Source organism: Eubalaena glacialis, chromosome 2 (genome assembly GCF_028564815.1).
Source record: "Eubalaena glacialis isolate mEubGla1 chromosome 2, mEubGla1.1.hap2.+ XY, whole genome shotgun sequence".
In the NCBI taxonomy this organism is placed as follows: domain Eukaryota; kingdom Metazoa; phylum Chordata; class Mammalia; order Artiodactyla; family Balaenidae; genus Eubalaena; species Eubalaena glacialis.
This window is the reverse complement of record NC_083717.1, coordinates 101,820,324-101,842,225: the sequence shown is the minus strand read 5'-3', so window position 1 is coordinate 101,842,225 and position 21,902 is coordinate 101,820,324. Positions and strand designations below refer to the sequence as shown.

The 21,902-nt window shown below is 43.7% G+C and overlaps 1 protein-coding gene across 1 annotated transcript in view; it reads right to left on the bottom strand.

The window, feature by feature from the left end:
• Positions 1-21,902, bottom strand: part of SHC4 (SHC adaptor protein 4) — a 132,931-nt gene that overhangs the window by 95,732 nt on the left and 15,297 nt on the right. The window lies entirely within an intron of this gene.

Genomic DNA, 21,902 nt, shown 5'->3' with positions numbered 1-21,902 from the left:
ATTCAGAGGGTTCAAGGGGAAAAAAAGTCATGTCCTACACCAGGAATGAGTACATTTAGCTTGAACATGGAGTATTGGAAAAGGCATGGAGACGTATAAAGCTAAAAGATGGTTTATATTTAATGTGGCAGCAGTGGGAGCCATCAGGCTGCTGGAAAGAGAGTGATGGGATCGTCTGTCTTTGAGGAGCTTTATGTCAGCAGCAGTATGAAGGTGGGCTCATGGCGAAGAAAAAGGGACGATGCTCCTTTCGAGAGGGAAGTAAGGACAGCTCACACTGAGGAGGGATGGTGGCAGTAGGAAGGAGGGGACAGATTCAAGTGACATCACGGAAATAGATACTACACCATTCGGCAGTTGATTTGATCTAGAGAATAAGGGAGAAGGATGAGTCAAGAATGACTCAGATGTTTCCAGCCAGGGTAGCAGAGGGAACAGTGATTCCATTAACAGAAACAGGAAAGCCAGGAGAGGGGAAGATGGGTTGGTTTAGGACCCACTGACTGAAAGACACTGGTGGGGTATCCAGGAAGTAACAAGCTGATAGTTGAAAACTGGATTCTGGAATCGTGCAGAGGCATTACGTGTAGGGACTTAGTAGTCTTCTGTGTAGCTTTGCCAGGTGAGGCAGTGGGAGTAATCCTCTTAGCAGAGCCTCAGTTGACGAGGGAGAGTGTTTCTCTGAGAATGAGCTCGGAAATGTTATGAGAGCCAAGTGGTCTGATTGAAAGTGACCTGTAGGCTCCTTGGAAAAGATCAGCTTCCTGTTTAGCTTTCCTCTGGAAGCCTTGCAGCCTCCCTCTGCTTGTGCAAAGATGGCAGGAGCTGGGGGTGCCTCCCCAGATACTTCTTGCAGTATTTCTCGGCGAATTCTACAGATTTCACATCCTAAGAGGAGGTCAGTGCACCAAGTGTTGCCTAGAGCCTTGTGCAAGGGAGAGCGTACTGGCCAGGACAATTACCTGGCCATTCTCAGCCAGATTCCTGTTCATCACATTCCTCCTGGGGGGGGTCTAGTATTGACAAAAATTTTTTTTAATATTTTATTCTGTCCCAATCACATGTAACATCCCAAGGCTTGAGTACCTCAAGGAAGTAAGCGATGTCTAGAGATTTCTGTTCAATAAACCATTAGACATATTAGGAAAGGAAAGCTAGATGTAGCACTGTAGTAAGCCCATCTCAAAACTGTCATGAAAGGAGATTGCAAGGGTCCAAGCTCCATGTCGAGAGTGGATTGAAAAGAAAGTTTTCCTATCCTCACTGGCTGCTCTGGCTTTTCCTGCCTTTCTGTGTCTCCTCCCATTCCAGAACTTAGCACCTGCTCCCCTATTTCCTGCACCTCTCAACCTGGAGAGAATGGACTCCCCACACAGGTTGGGGAACAGGTCTAGGCTATACCTCCAATTCCCCCCAGGAAGCCTTGTTGGTGCAGAGGTGGGTGTCATCTTTCCCTTCAGCTGTAAATTTTCAATTTAAGACCAGGTGATACAGCCTATCCAGGTACAGTTTTTGAAAATGTGACGAAGCACCTCCAGTTTTCACACTCAGCCAGAGTGATTTTTAAGAAATGAATATCAGGCCATGTCCCGCCATTGCTTAAAACCTCTGGCATTTATTATCAGAACAAACCTGTTGCCATAAACACTTAAATGCTGTGTTTTCTGACCCCTGTTTACCCCTCCAACTCCATCTGTGTCACTCTGCCCCTGTGCACTTTGCTGCCACATTGGCTTTCCTTCTATTCCTCAAATACACCCAACACTTGCCAGATACAAGGCCTTTGCACTTGCTGTTCCATTGCCAGCTCTGCCTAGCTCTTCCCCCACTGCTCTGCAGGACTAACTCCTTTTTGTCCTTCAGGTTTTAATTCAAATGTCACTGCCTCAGAGGCCCCCTCCTGTCACCCTTCATCACAGTCCCTCATTTGTCATTTCATGCCACTATCAGGTTTACTTGTCAATTTGCTTATTACCTGTCTTCATTCCCTTGGCCATAAGCACCGTAAGAGTAAGGCCCATGATCACCATGGTATTTCCAACACCTGGGACAGCGCCTGGGCCACAGCGAACTCTATAGATTTTGCATCCAACGAATACTGGATGAAAGAGTGGAGAAAGCTTCTACTGTTCAGCTCCAACAGGAGCTTTAAAATGAGCAGGGGGAGGTGAAGGTCTGACCGTTCTCCCCATCCTGGGGATGAGTGAAGAGTACAGAACTGAGGACTCAGAAAGGGACTCAAGGGGAAGGTGGGGAGAATGGGCCCAACTCCCCAGGTGTTCCAGGGGTGGGGAGAGCCCTGAGCGATAAAGTTGATGGTGGGGACTCTAACAGGGGAGGAGATTAGGCTGCGGATCTGAACAGGGCGGGGAGAAAGAGGCAAAAAAATGTCAGCTGGGACAGAAACGCTCCAAGGCTGATGAAGCTCAACAGCCACGTGCGGGAGGGTGTCAGATGGTGCAGTCCTCAGCCCAGTGAAGTGACGCACCAATGGCGGGATTCTGGTTAACAATGAGGAGAGGGGTTTTTAGTAGAGAGTGGGAGAGGAGGACGGGGAGGAGGGGAATCTTCCAAGGTTTTGTTCTTTTTTTTTTTTTTAATTTATTTATTTATGGCTGTGTTGGGTCTTCGTTTCTGTGCGAGGGCTTTCTCTAGTTGCGGCAAGCGGGGGCCACTCTTCATTGCGGTGCGCGGGCCTCTCACTATCGCGGCCTCTCTCGTTGCGGAGCACAGGCTCCAGACGCGCAGGCTCAGTAGTTGTGGCTCACGGGCCCAGTTGCTCCGCGGCATGTGGGATCTTCCCAGACCAGGGCTCGAACCTGCGTCCCCTGCATTGGCAGGCGGATTCTCAACCACTGCGCCACCAGGGAAGCCCCAAGGCTTTGTTCTTCATCACGCTTCATGGAGATAACCACCTCATCCCCTTCCTTCTAAGGCAGCCCCAGGCGTTGCTTCCGATCCCCTCCCCTTCCTTGAAACCTGTTTTGCTTCACACGCTTGTCTGTCAGCAATGGCACGCCTTCTGCCAACCTCCCTGTGATAAACGTGAGTCATAGCCTGAGGTGATCGTGACCATGAGCACGTTCCCCGTCGACCCTGGGCACGTGAGGAAGAAGCCACTCTGGGCAACGTGAAGGGAGAAAATCAATGCCTGATTTTTTCCACAACGACCCTGAAGCCCAGATGCAGCTGGTCTTCCCTTTTGACTGACTCCGTCCATTCCACTCTGAAACCATCGCTGTGAGGAAGCAGGGAGAGGGCAGTGCATGAAAAGAATCTGTCTGCATCTTCATTCAGGTACCTGACGACTGCACAAGGGGAAAGCGGCTGAATGTTCAGGCCCGAGGGAGGAGGAGTTTAGTTTGTTGATTTCAGTATAAACTAGGGATGATAGTACCTCCCATTCATTTATTAAATGTAGATCTGCATAAGACATGCTCTCTGTTCTTAAGAAACCCAGCCCCATGAGGATAGGCCAACCATGAAAGAGATGATTTATCTTTTCTTTCTATGAGGTTAGTCATTGTTAATTCCATTAAACAGACGAAGAAATTAAGGCCTGTTAAAGGGAAGTGGCTGGCTCGGTTTCATGTATTCAGTGAGACTGAATCAGGGCTTATTCTGGAGGCCACGGCCCCTTTCTGGGAACCTTTGTGTGAACCTTGTGGAACAGGAAAAGCAAAAAGAAAAAGAGTCATCCAGCTGCTCCCACTGACTCTTCCTTTGGTCTTCCCAGGTGTGTAAGAAGGTAGCGAGCCTGGGGGCCACATGGTAAGAGCAGGCATGAATCCACGCTCTTCCGGGGCCTGCAGGAGGTGGCACATGAGGCAGAAGACACTCCCTAGTTCCTGACCCTGTGATGAGGAAAGGACACTGAAGACCTTTATTAGAGGCATCCAGGAGTGGTGAGAACGTGGCGACACTCAGACAACCTTCCCATTCAGCACCTGACAGACGGCTCACCTAGCTCCCGGCTCACACACTCCCTTCATGCCCCAAGGCAGTCATAATATTTTTGTACTGTCTGAGCTTCAGCCACTTGCCTCCAGGGAGAGATGAACAGCCTATTCATGGCCTGTGTATCTTGGGTTTTGCATTCCAGAGAAGAAATGACTGCGGTTTTCAGAGAAAAGGAATGAGAGCTAACTTATGGGAAATTTTCACCTGACTCTTACGGAATGATGACTTCAAAAGACCTAAAGAAAAAGGATATATATTCTTATATCCTCAGAAAAAAATGTCTGCAGGATACATAAGACACGGTTAACAGTGGTTACCTCTGGGAATGGGAGAGAGGCAGCCCTTTTACTTTTTACTTTACATTTTTGTATTGCTTATGTTTGAAAATAAGTAGATGGTATTATTTTAGAGTTTAAAAATTAAATAAGGCCTACCACTTAACCTCTTGGGATCACAATTTTTAAATTACTAAGTAGGGTTAAATCCCTTTTTTTCAATGGCATATTCCCTTCCTTAGAACGTGCCTGTCCCTGTGCTAAGAGAATGGAGGAATATTGTTCAAGAGAAGGTTAAAGGCATTGGCCCTGCACTTAATAAGATGGGAAGGAATGACACTTTGAAACAATCAGAACACTGAAGAACAGTATATCAAATACGATATGACAAGGGTCTGACCTTCATGCAATAAATGTTCAACAATGGTAGAGGCCACCAATGTGGCCTGAAGACACTGCAGGATTTTTCTGCCACCTCTAAATAACATCTAGTCTTTCCCATTTAAAAAAGAAAGGGGGGGGGGAATGGGGAGAGGACATTCTCTTCATAACCTTGAGACACTGTCTCCACTTCTTTACTTTCCATTCATGCTTCAACCCACTACAGTAGTTTCTGGTCTCAAGACTCTATTGAGACTCCCTGAGCAAACCAATGATCTCCTCGTCCACAGTGACCTGTTCTGGTCTCCAATTCACCTATCCAGAGCAACTGCCATTGCTGACCTCTAGCCACCTCCTTCTCTTTCCTTGGAGCGTCTCTCCTTGGTTTTCTTGAGAGTATTCTCTGGTTCCCCATCTTTATCCTCTGACTCTTCCTTCTCTGTCTCCTTTGCTGCTTCCTTTTCCTCCCCTGTCTTTTCTTTAAACAATGTCCCTTCTCCCGTCACTCTATACCATTGGTTCTTAACTCTGACTGCATATTAAAACCGCCAGGGAAGCTTAGAAAATTCTGGTTCCCGAGTTCTACTCCAATCCAATAAAATCAATCTCTACCATGTATACTCCTTTGCCTTCACTTATTACCTGGATGCTGATGGCACACAGATTTTCAACCCAAGCTCTCTCCCATGTTCCAGATCTGTATAATCACAGGAATATTCCACTTGCATCTCAAATTCAACAAGTCCAAATTATTCCTCTACTTTCATTTCTGATCTCAACCAGTGGTATCACCATCTACCTCTCTATACAAACCGGAAAACGCAACTCTTCCCTTTCTTTCAAACCCCTCATCCAACCAGGGGCCAAGTTCCATCAATTCAATCATCTCTCACATCTGCCCTCTCTTCTCCCCTCAGCTCCACACCCTGCCCCAAATTTTACCACCCTAGTTTAGGCACACTCTGTCTCTCAATTGCAATAGAGTGTACTCACATCCATTCAATGCACTTAATTCAACTACTATATCCATTTGGCCGGCAGAACGTAAGAGATCAGTCCCTTCGTTCAGCCCTTCAGCCCCCAACCCTACTCCTCAAACTAGACTTTGACCTCAACTGCCCCAGGAAAAGGGGACCTCTGCAAATACAAACAGAAATATGAGTGATTGACTCTGAACCTTGATGGTCCAGGTACACAGGTGTTAGAGATTTCAGGGATTACCCAGTGCATTCTTTACCTGAGTTTCACCCTGGTGTTGAATTTAGAACACAATCCCCTGAAGAAGGAGTGTCCTACCCTCTGAATCTGCCTTTTCCAGTACAGCCAGCACCTTACTGAAATGCAGGTCTAGCAGGATATCACTCCATCCTATCACACCTCATTCCCACTTAAAACCCTTACAGACCCCCCCACCTTCTTAAAGCAGAGCTTCTCAAACTTTAGAGAACTTCAGAATCAACAGGGAAACTTCAATGGCAGATTTAAAAAAACAGATTCCTAGGGTTCTGACAGATTCTGCTTCAGTCGGTCCAGGAGATTGCATTTTAATAAGCATTCATGGGTTCCACTACAGCTGGTCCAAGAATTAACACTTTGGAGAAAACATCAGTCTTCAGGAAGAGATCCTACTTTCTTAGTTTAATGGACAAGGTCCCCAGCTATTATCATTCAAAAGTCACTTCCATGAAACCTCTCCTCTTTTCCTCCTTTCTTACCTTCAGGCTTGACCACTACCTTCTCTGGACCCTCCTCCACACATTATATGGATGTCCAGAAGACCTTTCATAAAACATTAATTGTCCATATGGCTTTTATTGGTCAATGTGTGTATATCTCTTTTAGGGTAGGAATAGTGTCTGTTTGTATCCTCAGTGTTGAGCCTAGCTCACCAATGTTCCTGAGATGAATGAGTAAAATATGGCTTGAATAACTTTTAAGAAAAGATAGGATGTATGTATAAAAATAATTATATTAAGGACTTAGATCATATTAATCCTTTTTTCAAACTGAATCTCATCTAACTTAGATTTTCCAAAAGAATAATCATAAAGGTCAAAAACTCAATGCTTAATAATTAAGGCATTAATGAGTGAGTGGATCCAGGTAGAAGAAAGTAGCCAGATACAGGCAAATCTGGAACTATACGGCCTACAAGAAAGACAAAACCCAAAGTACTCACTCTAGCTCCTTGTTGTCATTTGGGAAACCAGGTCTGATTTTTCAAGAGAAGTCAGAAGTAAGACTTTATTTATGAATTTTCCTAAATTTTAAAACTAACAGGTCACAATGAACAATCCAAAAGTTAAATTTAAAAAAATCTATTTATAATAGAATCCAAAGCAATAAAATATTTATGAATAAATTTAACAAAATAAATACAAAATTTATGCTTTGAAACTATAAAATATTGTTGAAAGAAACTCAAGAAGACCAAAACAATTGGAAAGACATTCCAAGTTCAGAGATCGGAAGACTTAATGTTAAGGTAGCAGTACTCCTCAAATTGATCAACTAACTCAACTAACTAATTGCATAAGGAAAGACATATAGATCAGTGAAATAGACTTGAGAATCCAAAAATAAACCCTCACATTTACTGTCAGTAGACTTCTGACAAGGGCACCAAAACAATTTAAGTGGGGGAACAACAATGTTTTCAACAAACGGTGCTGGAGCAATTAGATATTAACAGAATGAAATAACATACAAAAGAATGAAATTAGATCTCTATTCCATACCATATGCAAAAATAAACTCAAAATGGATCTAAGACCTACATATAAGAGTTAAAATGATAAAACTCTTAAAAGAAAATAGGCAAAAATCATCAGGACCTTGGATATGATACCAAAAGTACAAGCAACCAAAGAAAAAAACAGATAAATTGAATTTCATAAAAATTACTTTTGTGCTTCAAGGGACACTATCAAGAAAATGAAAGGACCACGCACAGAACGGGAGAAAATGTTTGCAAATGATTTATCTGATAAGGGACTTGCATCTAGAATACATAAAGAACACAACTCAATAATAAAAAGACAAATAACCCAATTTTTAAATGGACAAATGATCTGAACAGACATTTCTCCAAATAAGATATACAAATGGCGAGTAAGCACATGAAAAACTGTTCAGTGTCATTCATCACTAAGGAACTGCACATCAAAACCACAGTGAGATACCACTTCACACCCTTTGGAATGGCTATAATTTAAAAAAACAAACAAACTGAAAATGGAAAGTGTTGGCAAAGGTGTACAGAAACTGGAACCCTCATAATGGGAATGTAAAATGGTGAAGCCACGAGGGAAAACAGCTTGGCCGTTTCTCAAAAAGTTAAACTAAGAATTACCATATGGCTCAACAATTCCACTCCTAGATATACACCCATGAAAAGTGAAAACACATGTCCACACAAACACCTGCAGTCAAATGTTCATAGCAGCATTAGTCGTAATGGCCAAAAAGTAGAAACACCTGAATACCCATCAACTGATGAATGGATCCATAAAAAGTGGTATATCATGCAATGGAATAGCGTTTGGCAATAAAAAGGAATAACTACTGATAAATGGTACAACATGGATGAACCCTGAAAATATTTTTCTAAGTGAAAGAAGGCAGTCACAAAAGACCGCATATTGTGTGATTCCATTTATATGAAGTGTCTCGAATAAACAAATCTATAGAACTAGAAAGGAGGGTTGGAAGGTTTGGGGGGATGCGGTATGAGTGCTACAGGTTACAGGGTTGCTTTGGTGGTTGATAAAGATGTTCTAATATTGGTGATGGTTGCACAACTCTGTGCATATACTAAAAGCCATTGAATTGTACACGTTATATGGGTGAATTGTATGGAATGTAATTATATATCAATAGAACTATTATCAAGCAAGAATAACAACAATAATAGGCCAAACAAATAATATGTTCAGGCAGTGTAGGATCCTGATATAAATTATTTAGGAAATACGTGTGAATGGATGAATAATCAATCTATGAATGAGGCTTCAGAAATCATTATAGTTGTTTGAAATCTTCAGCACTCTTGAGGCAGAGTTCATTGCTCTTCCTCTGGGCTCCCAGAACATCTTGGTCACACCACAAGGTTGTACTCACCCAGTGGTGCTGCAATTTATCTGTTTAAATGTCTATGCCTGCCCGCTGCTGGACTGTGGGCTTCTCAAGGGCAGGCAGTGAGTCTTAGTCATCATTATCCCCAGCACCTCTTACAGGGCAATAAACGATTTATTTGAATGAAGTAGCCAAGAAATAATGTTCAGGAAGTCTCAAAATAATCTGCATCCTAACTGGTCCATCTGTAATGTGTTCCTTCTTAAAGAGGTATATTTCCAGTTAAAATAATCCTGAAGTGAAGCTGGTCAAAGCCCTCCTTGTGCCAGGTGTGAGTTGGAAGTTGCATGTGTGAGAAGGGAGTGGAAAGTCCTTCCCCGTTTAGTGCAGCACCAATCTATGCAAACCTGGGCAGATGGACACTGGGGAGGGGAACTCTGCCTCTGGAATGGGAGCAACATTGGGGAGGGAGTTCAGGGGGGGAGATCAGTGAGACAGGCCTCAAGAGAAGAGGCACAAGGGGTCTTAGCAAACACTGCCTTTTCTTCCTTTTTTTTTTTTTTAAATTGAACTATAGTTGATCTACAATATTGTGTTAGTTTCAGGTGTACAGCTTCAGATTCCTCTCCCTTACAGGTTATTGCAACATACTGAATATAGTTCCCTATGCTATACAGTAAATCCTTATTGTTTGTCTACTTTATATATAGTGGTGTGTATCTATTACTCCCATACTCCCAATTTATCCCTCCCCCTACCCTTTCCCCTTTGGGAACCATAAGTTTATTTTCTATGTCTGAGAGTCTATTAACACTGCCTTTTCTTAGATGATCTTACAGCACCTTTGAAGCTTCTCCTCCAAGAGCACAGGGCTGCTGACACTTTCCTGCTCTCCACCATTCTTTGTCTTCTTGTATTTGCTTTTCTTCAGAGCACTTATTGCTGACAACAGTCAGTATTTGTTCATAGTCTGTCTCCCCCACTAGAAGGGTAGTAGCGGAGAGCAGGACTGCTCTCTCTCCAACACCTAGAGTACTGTCTGGTACACAGTAGTCCCTCAAAATAAATTTTGGTTGATTAAATTGAACAGGTGGGTTTTTTTTTTGTTGTTTGTTTGTTTATAAATTTACTTATTTATTTATTTTTGGCTGCGTTGGGTCCTCGCTGCTGCGCGCGGGCTTTCTCTAGTTGTGGCGAGTGGGGGCTACTCTTCATTGTGGTGCGCGGGCTTCTCATTGAGGTGGCTTCTCTTGTTGCAGAGCACGGGCTCTAGGCATGCGAGCTTCAGTAGTCGTGGCACATGGGCTCAGTAGTTGTGTCTCGCGGGCTCTAGAGCACAGGCTCAGTAGTTGTGGCGCACGGGCTTAGTTGCTCTGCAGCATGTGGGATCTTCCCCAGACCAGGGATCGAACCCGTGTCCCCTGCATTGGCAGGCGGATTCTTAACCACTGCGCCACCAGGGAAGCCCCAGGAACAGGTTTTTTAAATCCAAACATCTACCCTGATGAAAACTCCCTCTGCTCCAGGTTCAAAAGCCTGAAAATTTGGATTTGGTCATTCATTCCCACTTGGGGTCTTCGCAACCAGGGAATTTCAATCCTCCGAGTCCTTAATGTTTACAAAGATGGAATCTTCTAAAGTAAGTTGTGTGTTCTGCTTCTCCCTCCAAAAGCAAGATCTCTCTCTCCAGGTTTCCTGTCCAAGCCAAAGCAGGGCTGTGAAGGGAGCAAACCCTATCACTCTGGCCCAGATTCTCACCTTCTATGCTCTTTCCCCACTAAGTAGATTCCTTCGCCTGCAGCAGATGGAGAGAGCACCTATATTTTAAAAGTCCATCCCTAGGGGCTTCCCTGGTGGCACAGTGGTTAAGAATCTGCCTGCCAATGCAGGGGACACGGGTTCGAGCTCTGGTCCAGGAAGATCCCACATGCCGCGGAGCAACTAAGCCCGTGCACCACAACTACTGAGCCTGCGCTCTAGAGCCCGCGAGCCACAACTACTGAGCCTGTGTGCCACAACTACTGAAGCCTGCGCGCCTAGAGCCCGTGCTCTGCAACAAGAGTAGCCACCGCAATCAGAAGCCCATGCACTGCAACGAAGAGTAGCCCCCGCTCACTGCAACTAGAGAAAAGCCCGCGCGCGCGCACAGTAACCAAGACCCAACACAGCCAAAAAAAAAAAAAAAAAAGGTCCATTCCTAGTTACCCTAAGGCAAGCAGAACTGATAACATCTTAAATATAATCTCCTGGGGAATTTTAAAATTAAATAAGGGCATTTCTAAGTTGATTCAGAAGAAAAGTTTCTCTTTAACAGTGGGCAACCAGGATCCTGCAAATAGAGTATCTTGAGGTCCAGAAGCCCAGGTAAGCAATAAAGATCTTGGTCTGGTTGGCATTTTGTTGACACTCTAATATGCTAGGATATAAGCTGCCTACAAGCAACCAAAAAAAAATTTCAATTCATCTGAAAAAGAGTACTGGTTTTCTGTGGGCAAGGAAAGTATGACAACCATCTGCGTTACATGAGGCGGCTGTGCAGCATCTCATACCAACAGTCCTACTCGCATTGAAAATTCCTTACACTCAGGCATTTTTCTGAACTGAGAGAGGTTTCATCTCTGCCTACAGACCTGAGCACAGAACAGTCAATCAGCTTGAGGGTCATCCCTGCGGCAAAATCCACACTGAGAGCATTTGGAGGGCTCTGACCTCTCCTAGGAATAACTTTACACCCATGTCTTGGGAGACACGAATGGCTCTTTCTGCGGCTGGGCACAGCCAGAAAAGTCATCGTACGTGATCATGAGCTTTTGTAGGAACAGCGATTTACACTGTCTGTTCTCACAAGTGTTATCTCATTTGATCCTCACGGTGAAACTATGACAGAACCTGAACGGGTGTATGATACCCCTTTGACAGATGGGAAACTGATTCTCAGGGGTTCAGTGCTCTGCTCAAGGGCCACAGGACTGGTTCATGGAGAACCCAGATCTTTTGATGTTTAAAGCTATGCTATTCCACGTCATCTCCCTGACCTGGAGAAGTTGAGCATCTAGGGGAGTCTCCAAGCCCTACATCTATAAAAAACACAAGCTAATGCACAGTGATGTTGAACACCAATGTAAGAGACTCAGGTGTGCGATTTCCCCACAGTACCTGGGTCAGGTAAGAGAAGAATCCCCGTGATGCTTACCTCCTTGCAGTGCCCTATGTTCCATGATGGGTAGAGTCTAGGGAGACATGTAAAATGAAAATGAATTCAGGGAACTGAAAACTTCTGGATTGAAGATATTGCATTGTATCTCTCCTCCACTCACCTACCCAAATAGTCATTTTATATATATTTTTTTCTCTTTTTAATATATATATATTTTCATTATAGCATGAAGAGAAAGAGTGGGAAAGCCAGGCATCCTCTATCGGTGGCAGATGTTTTTATATTCTATCATAATTTATAGGAACTTGAGGATTGATTGCTGTAACCATCACCTAAAACAGTAAGTTCCCCACGGTGTTGATCACCCTTTGTGTTCTGGAGAAATAAACACTACATTGTACAAAGGTGAATTCTCCATGAAAAAATATTCTCAATGTGCTCTTTGCAGAAACTCCTTGGGGGCCTTATATCTTACATTCAATTTTGATATTGTTGAGATTCAAAAGCTGCAACCAATAGCTTCAAGCTAAGTCGTTTGTGGAGAAGAGCAAGTGTTGGCCCTGTGACCCAGTCTCCTAAGAAACTTTTAAGAGAGTTTTATCACTGTGTAGGTATAATCCTAGGAAATCAAGAATGCTATTTTCTGTTGTTCTTGGAGAAGGCCTCTAACCTGGAGGACTGGCCCCCATAATGAAAATGAGATTTGGAATATTAGCCCTATTCAGATTACGTTGCCCTTGAAATAGCAATTGACTACTCACTCCTGATGGATCCAGTGAAATCCTAAGTTGTGTCAAAGCGTTAATATGTTCAGAAGAGAAGAAACCTTAGCAGTCCTGCTTACAGGAAGAACAACTGAATAAGTGATCCCAACAGCCATTTAACTAGAGACCTGTGGTTAAAAAGGCAATCTTTCTCTTATTCCCTGGAAGGTCCTCATGCTTTGGACACTATCGTCTATGCCGCTGAGACGCTGGGATTGCTTATTAACATAGAATGACCTAGTCTATCCTGACCCATATGGCAACCATGAAGGAGGAGAAGGAACAGACCATAGCGTCTAGGAGCATGGGGTCTGGGAGTCAGGCAGGCGGGGTCTGAAACTCAGCTTTGCATGTGTACTAGCTGTGACACCTTGGGCAGATAAGTTACATCTCAAGGACTCAGTTTCCTCATCTGCAAAACAGGGACAATAACTTATCTGTTTCATAAGTTTATTATGAGGCTCAAATAAGGTAATGCAGGTGGGGTGCTGAGCACAGTGATGGAAGGGCTCAGAAAAAGTCAGTGACTATCCTGGGATGTTGTTGTTCCTCCCCCTCCTCTTCAGTTCCATCCACCTGCCTCCTAGTTTGGGGAGCTGATGAATAAGCCTCAACTACTGTGAAGGGACCTCAATCAAGAGCACTCTTTATAGGAGTGTGATAAACACCGGGATGCAAGGTGCTATGGGAGTATGTAGGAGGGGCTCCAACCCAGCCTCAGGGAGTCAGGGATGTTTCAGAAGAAGGGATGCTGGTGTGAGTCATGATGGGCAACTAAGGAGAGGATGGGGGAGGGTGCGAGGCAGTGGGCACGGCACGTGCAAGAGGTAAAGGGCAAGAATAAGTGGTACTCCAAAAGCCCTCAATATTCAATATGACTAAAGTCCAGAGATATGGCTGGAGGTCTAGGCAGGGGCTACAGTATATTAGTTACCTAGGTCACTGTCTGCCCACATAATTCAATGGGCTCTTGGTGGCCAGCATCTGGGTCCCATTTACCTTGCATCCTTAGAGTCCCGCACAGTGCATGGCACACAGTAGGCTCTCTATAAATGGTCACAGAATGTCTGATGATTATAACCAAATTTCAGGCCACCTAAGGTTAAGTGTGATGCCAATTTCTCCTCATTCTTCCGTAAGTTTCCAAACAACACTTCCACCCAGCCCACTTCACAGACCCAAATAAATACAAGCTAAAAATATAGCCCAGGTCATGAATCATAAATGAGATGGAAAAGCAGTGACTCACCGAAGTTAATCTGCTTCCCAGGAGAGTGCTGCTGGATGTCCTTTGCTCCAAAGGTGAGGCAAAATGCCAGCACCATCACTGCGCAGATAGAGCTAATGTAATTCCCAGGCCTGCCATTGGGTGCTCATCTGGTATGCTAAGGCTCCCATTCAGAGGTGCCAAGGGGCAGCAGCTCTGTGCATCCCATACAGGGCAGCAGAGGGATGGGCCCTGGCACAGAGGCGGACAGGGTACTCTGGGTGTGTGCTCAAGAAATGGTGTAGGGCCCTGTCTACTGTATCAATGGTCCAACATGTCCACCATCTTGTTGGCTATGGCCTTAATTTGGTTATCGCCATAGCCAAGGCAACACCTTCGCAGAATGGCTTAGTGGATGACTTACCAATGTATTTGTATCCTTGTCTAATTAAGAACTTAATATAATCTAATAATGATGGTGTGTGTATGGTCTCTCCTGTAAACCTATAAATCCCCTTAAAATGCTACAGCTTTGGGCTTCCCTGGTGGCGCAGTGGTTGAGAATCTGCCTGCCAATGCAGGGGACACGGGTTCGAGCCCTAGTCTGGAAGATCCCACATGCCGCGGAGCAACTGGGCCCGTGAGCCACAGCTACTGAGCCTGCGCGTCTGGAGCCTGTGCTGCGCAGCGGGAGAGGCCGCGATAGTGAGAGGCCCGCGCACTGTGATGAAGAGTGGCCCTCGCTTGCCACAACTAGAGAAAGCCCTCGCACAGAAACGAAGACCCAACACAGCCATAAATAAATAAATAAATAAAAACTTCTGATTGTCTTTAAAAAAAAAAAAAAGCTACAGCTTTGAGCTTTTATGTCCTTATTTCTCAGTTCAGAGCATTTCAAAAAAATTAAAGTATACCCCACACCCCCAAATCCCACAAATCTGACTCAGCCTTGAGTACTCAGGACATAGAGTTTTTGTAAAATTAAACACTTATTGAAGGAACACTACACACTCACAAATGAGAGCATCTGCAAGTACTACCACAAGGTACACAAACTTTAGCAGCCCCATCAAACTTTCTCTTCTTGTCACTTTTCTCCACCGAGCAGTGTCTGCACCCATCCCAGCAGAGACTCAAAGACCCCTAAACTTTTGCTCCTGCCCCTGCCTGTCAAATTGAATTTTACCCTCGATAAATAATCTGAAATCTCGGATAGCAGTACATCTAACTAAACTACTATGAAAAACTGGGTACCATTTAATTTAGTATTACTGGAAAAGGCCAATTGAAAAAGGCCAACATTTTTGTCATCAGTTGTCATGTTTAGTCAAACATGATGTCCACAGTAGAAGCATCCATGTGACAGTGGTTTCCAGCTCTCTAGGACTGTAACGATGCCCAGTGTGTGGTCATGTCTGGAGGCCATGGTGGCCAAAGAACCTCATTCACGCCACCTTCCTTCCCAGTCACGGCACTGAAGTCTTATATGAATAGTCAGTTGTTCAGTTATGCTGAAACCACAAATCACATTTGTCAGTCTCCCACTTGGTGATAAACTGCTGAATGATGCCGTACTAGTTTTCAGCTTTTATAATTTCTCTGAAAAAGAAGCAGCCAACAATGTGCCTTTGCAGAACGGCAGCCCAAATGTTAATAATCTCTCATTACACTTCTTTGTACATGAAACACAAGAGTTTTCTGTAGCTCAAGTCAGTGAATTCTGACTCCAGATAATAAGACTAAAAGGATACTAGGGCTTGAAAGGAACTTAGAGATTATCCATTTCAACCCCTCTACTTTTCATGGCTAAAAAAATTAAGTGGTTTATCTGAGGTCACTCAGCATTTAAAGCACAGGCAGAGGAAAGTCCACTAAAGACACAAAACGAAAGTCAGGGGCTTCCCTGGTGGCGCAGTGGTTGAGAATCTGCCTGCCAATGCAGGGGACATGGGTTCAAGCCCTGGTCTGGGAGGATCCCACATGCTGCGGAGCAACTGGGCCCGTGAGCCACAACTACTGCGCCTGCGCGTCTGGAGCCTGTGCTCCGCAACAAGAGAGGCCGCGACAGTGAGAGGCCCGCGCACCGCGATGAAGAGTGGCCCCCACTTGCCGCAACTGGAGAAAGCCCTCGCACAGAAACAAAGACCCAACACAGCCATAAATATATAAATAAATAAATAAATAAATAAATATTTAAAAAATTAAAAAAAGAAAGTCAGAAATGTACAAGGAGAACCAGAAGAGTATGATACAGTGGACATCGAGGGCACAGAGAGTTTTACAGAGGAAGAGATTGTTAACTGAATTCAGGGCGGCTGAGAAGACCAATAGGCTAGAGGCTGGAAGATGTCCACTGGAATTTGGCAACTATCGGTTTTAACTGTTGGTTTTAGTGGACCAATATCAGTAAAGCAGAGGAGTAGAAGTCAGAGAGCAGGACATTTAGAGGGTGATCTAGAGGTGAGAAAGTAAACCAACGAGGAGAGTGCTTTTGATGTTATTTTTGTTTTGAGAACTTTATATTTTAACAAAAGAGTAAAGATAAGCTAAGGGAGGAGGTTACTTTAAGGATGGAACAGACTTGAGCATTCTCATGCTCATATGACAGAAAGGTTGACAGTAACAGAAGAAGGTGAGATCATGGTCCCCGGGAGGCAGAAGTGTAGACTACCCAGGAAATATGTAAGGTCTGATTCAAATAATTTCTTTAAATGAGTCAAAGTCTCTTGGGCTTCCCTGGTGGCGCAGTGGTTGAGAATCTGCCTGCTAATGCAGGGGACACGGGTTCGAGCCCTGGTCTGGGAAGATCCCACATGCCGCGGAGCAACTAGGCCCGTGAGCCACAACTACTGAGCCTGCGCGTCTGGAGCCTGTGCTCCGCAACGGGAGAGGCCGCGACAGTGAGAGGCCCGCGCACCGCGATGAAGAGTGCCCCCGCTCGCCGCAACTAGAGAAAGCCCTCGCACAGAAATGAAGACCCAACACAGCCAAAAATAAATAAATAAATAAATAAAATTTAAAAAAAAAAAAAAAAAAATGAGTCAAAGTCTCCCAAGTACCCAAATTAAACAGCTTTCAAAGTTGGAAGAAACATTCGCCCTTTTCAAATGTCTGGATATTATTTGGAGATTCTTAAATATTCTTTTAAATAGTCAGGACCAAGCCTAAATTCGCCTAAGTGGAAACGCCATTTATGGTGGACAGCAGCAAGATCCTACCACTTCAGCAACCACAGGGTTGCTTCAGAATTAAATCACAGGAGCATTGTGATTGGATCGAGTCAATGTTTGAAAAAAAAACAAAATAAAACAAAACCCTAGACTCATGAAACTTTTGCATTGGAAAAGACTATTTTTCCCCACCACCTTATTTAAGTGACTTGAAAAAGGTCACAAAGCTCTAAACAAGTATAGACATTTGCTGATCTGTTCACAATCATAGACATCAAGTTCCCAACGAATTCTAACATAAATTTATGAATCAAACTCAAATAATGCCTTTAGACTTCTTAAAGTGACACCTTCAGAAAGCAACTCAAATAGACTCTCAGATTCAGTTTGCTTATTTTATAGCTTGTACTTAAAAAAAAAAACCCAGAATTTTTAGCTGAGGAGAAAGAAAAGAGAGCAGGAAGATCTATACTTTCCTTTAAAGTCCATTAGCGTGAGGTGGCTCATTAGTACCATCGGTTATTAAATTAAGTAATGACTTTCTACAAGAATATATAGTTCATTGTAACTAATCAAAAGAAGGGAACAGGGCTTCCCTGGTGGCGCAGTGGTTGAGAATCTGCCTGCCAATGCAGGGGACGCGGGTTCGAGCCCTGGTCTGGGAAGATCCCACATGCCGCGGAGCAACTAGGCCCGTGAGCCACAACTACTGAGCCTGCGCATCTGGAGCCCACGCTCCGCAACAAGAGAGGCTGCAATAGTGAGAGGCCCACGCACCACGATGAAGAGTGGCCCCCGCTTGACGCAACTAGAGGAAGCCCTCACACAGAAACGAAGACCCAACACAGCTATAAATAAATAAATAATTTTTTAAAAAAAATTTATACTTGAATGCTCATCGCAGCATTAGTCATAAAAACCAAAAAGTGGAAACAGCCCAAATGTCTGTCAACTAATGAAAGGATCAACAAAATGTGGTATATCCATACAATGGAATATATTCAGGCATAAAAAAGGAATGAAGTACTGATACAAGCTACAACATGGATGAACCTTGAAGATATTATGCTAAGTGAAAGAAGCCAGACACAAAGGGACACATGTTATATGGTGCCATTTATATGAAATTTCCAGAACAGGCAAATACATAGAGACAGAAAGTAGACCAGCGGCTACCAGCGGCTCGAAGATGTGATGGGGAGTGACTTCTAATGGGTACGTGGATTCTTTCTGGAGTGATTAAAATGTTCTAAGACCAGACAGTGGTTATGGTTGCATAGTTCTGAGAATATACGAAAAACCATTGAATTGTACACTTAAAGAGTAAATTTTATGGTATGTAAATTATATCTCAATAAAACTGTTATAAAAAAATAAAACTTAGATCTAGAGAAAAAAGTCTGGCATTTCCCTCTCAAGAATTTTTTTTCAATCAGCTATCAAGCATCTCTGAAGAGAAAAAAGCATGTAATCTTCATTAGACAGAGGTTTCCATACAAAATATTTTCAGTTCTAGAAGACTGACTTCTAAAGGGAGAAACTTCAGTTATCTGAAAAGTTCAATGATTTCCTGGTGATGCCAACTAAATGAGCCTGACTTATCAGGATTCCTACCAGTGGTGCTGACAGCATCTGTGGGCACCTCATTCAGAAAAACAGCCCCACTCTTAGCTCACTTAGACAGTTGGGTGATGACTCACAGAGTTTCTGCCCTCTCATTTTTCAGGGTTGCTCAGTGTGCGTAGGAAGCATTAGCTCACTAGCAGGTGAGCCGCCTCAAAACCTTTCTGGAAGTCAGCAGGGTATAAATCAGAAATAAATATATCACCCGTGAGTATGCACATTACTCTTCCTGGAGGCCTCCAGGATCAATACTCACTCCTTGCCAGGACCCAGGGGCCTCCCACAGCAATGTTCACGTCCCACCTCATCCTTCCGCTTCCTTCTCCTCTCCCTTTCCTCTCCTCCTCCTCTTCCTCCTTCTCTTCATAGCTGATAGCCTAGTTAGCAAATCCGATTCTTAACGTTTTCTGAAGGGAGATTTGCAAATTCACCACACACCCCAGGCCAGAATCTCTTTTACTTGTGTCACGTTGGGGTTTGCTGCATGGCCCTCTCCCCTCTTTTTTGCCCTCTCTCTGTGCAGTACATTCTGAATATTCCCTCCACAAAGCATTCCTATCACTGGACCAGGCACAGTGATGCGGCGCTTGAAGTCTTAGCCTTTTATTTTCACAGAACTTTGCAACCTATTACTGTTTGTCAGAAAACATAAAGAATTTAAGATCTGGTGTTGAAGAAGGGTTTCTTTGTTTTTGAGTGAACAGCTTAGAGCTACTCCAGATGGGTTAACATATTTTTTAAACTCATCTCTGTATGTGAAGGGATTGAGAAGAGATAACTTGAAATAACTCAGACAGGTCCGGAGAGTCCAGCATTATGCAGCCAGGCATGTGTGAGCTCGCATGAACTCTCTACCCGTGATGTGCGTCATGGGGAGTTGGAGATAGGGGTGGATGTACAGTTAGAGCTACTCTGAAAGTTTTAAGCATTTATTTCAAACTTTCAGTACTTCCAAGACATTTTACTTTCAAATCAAAAACTTTTTCCAAGTATCTCTTCATTTAGCCTGAATAGCATCTTTAACACCCTTTCAGAAAACCAAAAGAAAACCAGCATAAAAATACTTGAGCCTCGGGCTTCCCTGGTGGCGCAGTGGTTGAGGGTCTGCCTGCCAATGCAGGGGACACGGGTTCGAGCCCTGGTCTGGGAGGATCTCACATGCCGCGGAGCAACTAGGCCCGTGAGCCACAACTACTGAGCCTGCGCGTCTGGAGCCTGTGCTCCGCAACAAGAGAGGCCGCGATAGTGAGAGGCCCGCGCACCGCGATGAAGAGTGGCCCCCGCATGCCGCAACTAGAGAAAGCCCTCGCACAGAAACGAAGACCCAACACAGGCAAAAATAAATAAATTAATAAAAATTAAAAAAAAAAAAGGCACACCTGAATTTATTTAATTCTGGTGTTATTCTCTAATAGAAATACATCAGACAAAAACCACAGGTTTTGCTTTCCAAAACAACACACACGCTCACATCGACAGACATGCTGCCACACACCGGGGTGAGTTGTTGCAAGGTGGCTAATCTTAGTTAAGTCTCTCTCACTTTCCTTGGGGAAATGGTCTGTCTTGATGGATCTCAGCATCCCCAGCTACAGAATAAGTGAAAGAGCATGTCCCTATGCTGAGGACCAGGATCCCCTTGGGTCTCCCAAGGGAACACCTCCCGGGGAACCGGGCTTGGGCAAGCAGCTATGCAGGTGAGGAGAGCAGCTTAGGGACAGAAGACAGCAAGCTGAACAGGGCAGGAAAGGAGAGGTCTCCCTCTCAGGGCCAGGAATTGTCTCTCAATAGAGGAATGACCAGAAGCATGGCCCCTCCTCTGGGACACTACATTGCCACAGCACGTACTGACACAGGAGGGTGCCCCGATCTACCAGTCAGAGACAAAAAAAGCATGATGCAGAACAGGGTGTCCGGTATAATCTTCATCTGTGTCAACAAGTATGCGTGGACACAGTATGTCTGTGTGTATACATAAATATGCAATGCTTAGGGGAAAAGTCTGAGAGAATACAAAACAAACTTAAGAGTGGCAATTACCCTACAGAAGGGGTGTTCACCTTTAACCTTCTGCATTGAATTTTTCCCAAAATGAGTATGCCTTACCTTTGACATTGCACAAAATACAATAAAGAACAAGATTCGATTAAACAAAAAGAACTCAGAAAAGTTAGTCCTCATAGCTCTTTTTTCCTTACTATAGTCCTGACTTTTCCATTTTTAAAAAATACAGATGAGAGAACAACCTCATTTACCACAATCCGGGAAGCCTTTGCATCCCAACGAGCACCAAGCAAAGAAGAGTTAAAATATATCCATTTTGTTGAGTATGACAAATAGCTATGTAAAGTCAAATTGGTTTTTGGTAGAGCATATTTCTAATACTTAATGTTGTTGCACCTGAGAAAGATATGTATTTTTTCCAAGTGACAAACAAAAGCTAGTGAGAATAAATTACATCTGCCCTTGTAACAAACTTATTCTATTTGTTTAATGTTTACAAAATTACATGGAGATGCAAAGGGCACCCTATAAAATGCAGAATGTTATTAAGAGAAAAAAAAAGAGGGCCTTCTTAGTCTCAAGCTGGTAAAAATGTTGATAACAGTGAGGGGAACTCAAACCCCAAGTGTTTTCTGGTTTTCTTTATAAAGGGAAAGGCTTAGGGCCATAGATGGGTTTCTAAATTTAAACTTCCATCCCCAGAGATACCCTTACAGTTGCTGATTCAGTTTCATCTCTTAAAAACAGGGTCTTGAATGGGATTCTGCATGGGTAGTCAGGATATCTGCTGTATTCCTAGCTGTGGTTTTTATTTCCTAGTTTGCCTTCGGACACTCTCTGTACATCTTTTTCCCTGAACAGAAACCGTTTGGAGACTAAGTACAACAGAATTCATTAAATGCTGTTTGCTCTTCAAGGGCAAGATGTTGTTGTCAAGTTTAGTAGGAAAAAAAGTAGAATGGACAACATGCTCACTGATTACAACCATGCAACAAAGCGTTTCTATGTGATGACAAAAATTGGAAATGCATTGTGAGACATATCAACAAACCAAGTTGCTGTACTGTTAACACACAATACTACAATAAAACTCTGCTAACTGGTTGCCACTTAACTAACTTGCTGCAGCCAGCAGGGTACTGGAATGTCCACATCTTCTGCTGCCACCATTTGAATTGTGGACTGACCAAGAACCCCGTTGTATTTGTGCCATACCTGCATATGGAAGTTGTAATTCCTATTGAAATCACATCATCTAAGTAGATATTAAACAAAATGATAAAATAT